Below are 6318 nucleotides of genomic sequence, written 5' to 3' on the forward strand. Positions count from 1 at the left end.
TGCTTTGATTAAGACTATCCTAAACATTTCAGCACAACAAGCACAATATCTAGCTTGGATTAAATTAGCAGAAGCATCATGATTTCATCTCCCCCTTAGCAATTAAACTAGAACATGATGAATTTGATGAAACAACTGAAGATTAAAATGAACTGATATTGAAAACAAAATTAACAGTTGAGGTCCTGGCTATTCCAGACCTCTTGGTGGTGCTCTGGCTAGTCCAGGCATGCCTTACAAACATCCCACAACATCTATTTATACATATAAGAAAAATCCCAAAAATCCCACAAATCAGTGAAATTAGGGTTTACCCAAAAATCCAAAATTCACTCACCTAACACACTGATAACAACCCTAATACGTGACCCATGCTTCTAATTAGACGTACAATCAATTTTCCCCAAAAATCCCCAATTTATGGAATTAGGGTTCTTATAAAAATTTCTATTAAAATTTACCTAATCACTGATGACACTGGTAGATGTCGACCCATGCCTCTAATTCTTCTCCTGATGCTCTAGCTACGTCCAATTTTCCATCTAACTCAACCTAATTTACCAATTTTCACACGTTAGGGTTTTGGAAGAAAAACGTGTATAAAAATGGGAAATTAGGTGGCTAGATAGGTGGTAATGATGGTAGTGGAGATGGGTTTTGGTGTTTGGTTGATTTGAGAGGAGATGGTGGTGGTTATGGTGATGGCGGACATGGGTTTTCTCTGCAGCGGAGTGGAGGAGAAGATGGATTCGATGGAGAATAGGAGAAGGGGTTGTTTGGTGCGGGGTATAGGTGTTAGGTGCTTGGGTGTGTGGCGGGGATAGCAATCTTGATGATTTGCGAAGCTCAGCCGTGGGATGAGGAAATGATAGATTGATCTAATGGCTACAAGTGAAGAGGATGGTATCGACCGTCGGATGCCTGATACAACGAAACTGACGGCTCAAGATGGAGTTAGGTGTTGTAGTGTTAAACAGGAGCTTCAGACTTTGATGTACTGGTAATGCTGCGACCATTGGATTCAGATGTGATCCAATCTGACGGCTCTCATGGAAATGGGTATGGATCTTGGAAATGGATTTGGGTAAGGGTTTTGGGCCTTGGGTATGCCAAGCCCATATCTTCTTTAAGAATTCCTCTTCAAGCCCACTTCTAATTGATCCGGCTCTTGCAAACACCAATCTTCGCTTCCTCCTAGCGGGAGTCTTTGCCGGTTCTTTGCTCTTTTCCTCCGCAACTCATCTAGACTTTATTTGGTACCTAAAAATGCAAAATTAAAGAAATATTTATTCTTGAAAACAATGAAAATACAGAATATGGGTAAAATGGAGAATTAGAGCACAAAAGATGAGTTAATGCCAAGAAAAATATATAGATATGCACTTTTTAGCACTCATCAAATACCCCCAAACCTGAATTTTACTTGTCCTCAAGTAAAACAAAACTAAGGAAATCCTACCTATACCACTGTCGCTGGTCTCTCGAATGCATTTAGCATATGCACTAAGCCTTTTAAACCACTAAGTGTCCCTAGTGGACGAGTGAAGTCTCGTGAAGGTTTGCTTAGAACGTACCTACAAAGTTCTAGGACAAAATATAAGCTCAGATTCCATGAAATGTGACATGTGCAAGACAGTAGAAGCTCACAGCAAAATGGAGATGTCAATCTAGCTATCAAAGGCACAATCCTAGCACTGATAACAACTAAAGACACGTGATAAGAGTGTAAAGTGTATCTACACATGTTTCTAGAATGACCTGAAGTTATGACTACTAATCACCAAGAGATAGTTTTTAGGCTAAGAACCGAATTCTAAGCCAAGCTAGCTGTCCGGCTTTACGAGAATTGTGAATGTTCACCCAATGAGTTGGTGATATTTCAGTTTACCCGCGTTATACATCGATGGCTGCACCCTCCTTGCTTATTACAAGACTATTTACAACAAAAAGATGACTCTTTACATGACTCTTATTTACATTGATTACTCTCTTTTATTTTTGGAACAAGAGAGAACTATTGTCTTTAACATGACAAAACATGGAATAATACTTGATTTTTTTTTTTTTTTTTTGATTTTTTTTTTTTTGATATTTTTTTTTTTTGATATTTTTTTTTTTTTTTTTTTTGAAGAAATAACTTTGATCTTTACAACATAGTGACACTTTTGATACATGAACAAAAAGAAAAACATAATTACATGACTCTTAGCAAGAGGTGGCCCTTATCGAATGCATCCGGTCAAATTCTATGGTTGCTTTTCTTAACGTATCCTCCAACTTCTATCCCAGCCAACCAAAGAACAAGCTAGTCAAGTCTCATTCAGTATTCTAAAGTGATTGGCAATCTAACTTCCTATCAAACACCTTGAAGATCGAGGCTATACATGTATTGGTAGATCGTGCGCGTGCAAGTTTCTTATCAATGTGAATTGTGCTAGAATCAGGGTGCCTAAATATCTAGACTAAGACTCCTAATTTACATATTTGCACAAGAGTCAACATTTCAAGGTAAATGAGCTCCATTTTTATGATTTTTTTTTTTTATTTTTTTTTTCAATTTTTTTAATTTTTTTCAAAAAGAAGGAGTTCTTGTTTTCAATTATGGCATATTATCAAAGTATCTACTTTCACCCCCAAACCTAAACTAAACATTGTCCTCAATGTTTCAAAATATGAACAAAATTATAATACAACATATGAAGAGGATCATGTTGAGTAGAGAAAAGGAAAGAGAATACCCGATTCGGCGAAAGCAAGATTAGAACTCCGTTATTCAAGGCAAGAATCCAACATATGTCAGCCGAGATCATATTGGATTAGCAAAATATATACAAAAGGAACAAAAGGATTTTTAAAATTTTTATCTACTGGATTATATACAAAAAATTCACCGTACACTAACAATCTAAAGAGTTGAGGATCAACCCAAAAGACAAAGTGTAGAGGTTTCAACAGCTTCACACATAATAATATGATAGGCATGCAAGTGAAGCTGTGAAACAAAATGAGCTACCCCCAAACCTGGATTTTTCAACAGATAAAATTTTGGATACAAAATCTCGCAGTTTTTGGGGTTCATCATGCACAAGGTCTAATTCGAAATGAACTTTGCTAGGGACGGGTACACATGCTAATTCCAACTGTGGTTCCTCAAAGATATTATACTTAGATGCAAAATAGTCCAAAAGGACTTGGGAAGCACACAGTTCCAAACCTAGATTAGGGACTCTCAGAAAAATTGGTTTGACAATATGGGTACAAACCAACTCTAGGTTGGGTGGAAGGCTATCAGATTGTGACTTAGGCAAGAAAGTGACATCTAAGTGTCTCACATGCATGAGATCAAGAGTATCAATATTATCAGTCACATCAGCATTATCTAAGTCACACTCAAGATGTGTAGCATGCTCATCATCACAAAAAATTTGCACAAGTCCTAATTCAGAATCGTGGTTATCCGATATATTCAAATTATCATCAACAGAAGCAATATATTGTGGCTTAAGTATGGAATCAGACACATCAACTATGTTTTCCTGCATAGGATCATTAGTGTCAACAGAAGATTTACCTAAGTCATGCTCTTCACAGGATAATTGCACAATATCAAAATCAGTATCAACATCACATGCATATGGAATATTAGAAGAAATATCATTCATGAAGGTCGGGGCAGAAAAGCCTATTGTATTTGAAACCAAAGGTTCCACAACATTTTCAGCATAGACATGTTCTTCTAACATAACATTATCATCATCATCATAGTAATATGCATACTTGTCCCTATTAGCAGTTGTGGTGTCATTAGTCAACTCATGTTCCTCTAGATTAGGTTCATATTCAATATCATACACATGAGAAGGACTAGACATGCTATTTTCAAAGTTCAATTCATTACCACCTATATCATGTGATAGTGTCTCAGTTTCCCTAATGGATTCCCATTGACGGGTTTTCTCCGCAATCTCAGCTAAAAATTTCCATGCATCATCCACAGTTTTATCAAGAAATTCACCATTACACATACACTCAACCATGGCTCGAGATTTAAAGTCTAGTCCCTCATAGAGGATAGCGACAAGTCTCCACTTCTCAAATCCATGGTGTGGACATTCGCTCAACAAATCATTAAAACGTTCAAAATAGTCAAAAACAGTTTCCTCATCCAATTGGACAAAACAATTGATACTTTGACGAATAGCGATGGTCCTATGATGTGGAAAGAATTTTTTAAAAAATAGATCTGTGAGTTGGTCCCAAGTGTTGATTGATTGTGGTCTCAAACCGTAAAACCATGTTTTGGCCCTTTCCTTTAGAGAAAATGTAAACAAACGCAATTTCAGAGAGTCTTCGGACATATGATCAGGTTGCATAGTCCGACAAATTTGTTCAAACTCTCTTACATGAGTATAGGGGTTCTCAGAATCGAACCCTCGAAATAAAGGAAGTATTTGTATCATGCTTGCATTTATTTTAAAAGGGTTATTGGTTTGAGGTAAGACAATACATGATAATGGAATTTTTATTGTGGGATACATGTATTCATGGAGAGCACTAGGTTGGCCCATATTGAAAAGACACAAAGCCCACTATTTGGTTTTAAAGGGTTTTCAAAAATTTGGTTTTTTATGGGAAAATTTTGGTTTTTATGGGTTTTGAAAACTTTGGTTTTTATGGGATTAAAAATTTGGTTTTCGAAATTAGGAGCAAATTTTTTTTTTTTTTTTTTTTGTGTTGGGTTTTGAAGCCCAAATTTTAGTTTAAAAGAAACTACAAGCCTAACAAACAACTAAATTACAAGCCCAAATAAAGAAGAAATAAAAATAAAACTAATTATTACAAACCCACAAAAAAAAGAAAATAAAAATAAAACTAAACTAAAATTATTACAATCCCAAATAAAAAAAAAATAAAAGAAATAAAATTAAAATAATTATTACATGCCCAAAAAGATAATTACAATTACAAGCCCAAAAGAGAATAACAATACAAACCAAAAAAATTACAAGCCCAAAAAATTTGGGTTTGGGTTTAGGCTTACCTTTTTGGAGGGAAGCCCAGTTGGGCTTTTATCCCTTTTCTTAAGTTGCACAAGCCCAGTTGGGCTTGGGATCTTCCTAAACTTTTGTTGGAGAGGCCCAGTTGGGCTTTGGCTCTCAGCAACAAGCTCAGACCAGCAACTCAACAATAGCAGAAGGAAAACAACAGCAGCACCAGAGGCTGGCTGTAGCAATGGCCAGCAGCAGCAGGAAGAAGTAGCAGCAGCAGCAGGGAGAAGAAGAAAGTAGCAGCACAGCTGCAGCAACAACAGCAAGAGCACCAGAGGCTCAGCACCAGCAGCAGCAAGTGGCAAGCCCAGCAGCAGCAAGTGGCAAGCCCAGCAGCAGCAGCCCAGCAGCAGAGGCTGGCAGCAACAACAGGAAGCAGCAGCAGCAGCAACAACACCTGTTGGCTCAAAAAGAGAAGTAAGTTTCTCTTGAAAAAGAAGCAATGAGGGATCAATACAGCAGTGATATGCAAACTAAGATGCAAACTAATATGCAATATGCAAGATGCTAATGCAAGTTACACTAAGATGCAGTTAACCTAAGATGCAATGCAAAACAGTAAGATGCACAGCAAGTTATGCAAAAACAGCAAATTAAGATACAAGAAAAACTTCAACAAAACAACAGCCAAGTCCCCGGCAGCGGCGCCAAAAACTTGGTGGCTCTCTAAAAGAGTCACAAACTAATACCGCAAGTGCACGGTGTCGAGGTGTAGAACAATGCAAATACGGGTCGATCCACAGGGACAAGGTGTGGGTAGTTGAAGCTTAAGGTTTCAATAAAACTGAGTTATAACAAAGAGTCTTGGTTGTGTTAAAACACACTTGAGATGATGGCAGTGACTGAACTGAAAAACAGTAGAATGTAAAGCAAGTAAACAGGAACATGCTAAGGCTTCAAATCCACCATTTTACCTATGCTAAGGCAATCTCAGTTCAATACTGCTCTTGTCCCTTTTATAGTTATCAGTGAGCTTCTTGGCTCAACTGACTAACTAGATGGCAGTGGAGGTTCTATGCCTGCTGCTCATCAAAGGGTTGGGTTAGAAAGGAGGCTAAAGACACCAAGATAATTCTAAACCTTGTGGTAGTTGGGGCTCTCACACTGCAACTACCCGCAGAGAAGCCACTTAGGTGTTTTAACAACCTAAAGGATGTTCTAATCACAACTAAAGTGCTTTGATTAAGACTATCCTAAACATTTCAGCACAACAAGCACAATATCTAGCTTAGATTAAATTAGCAGAAGCATCATGATTTCATCTCCCCCT

The sequence above is a fragment of the Papaver somniferum genome, chromosome 1 (genome assembly GCF_003573695.1).
Source record: "Papaver somniferum cultivar HN1 chromosome 1, ASM357369v1, whole genome shotgun sequence".
Taxonomy (NCBI): Eukaryota; Viridiplantae; Streptophyta; class Magnoliopsida; order Ranunculales; family Papaveraceae; genus Papaver; species Papaver somniferum.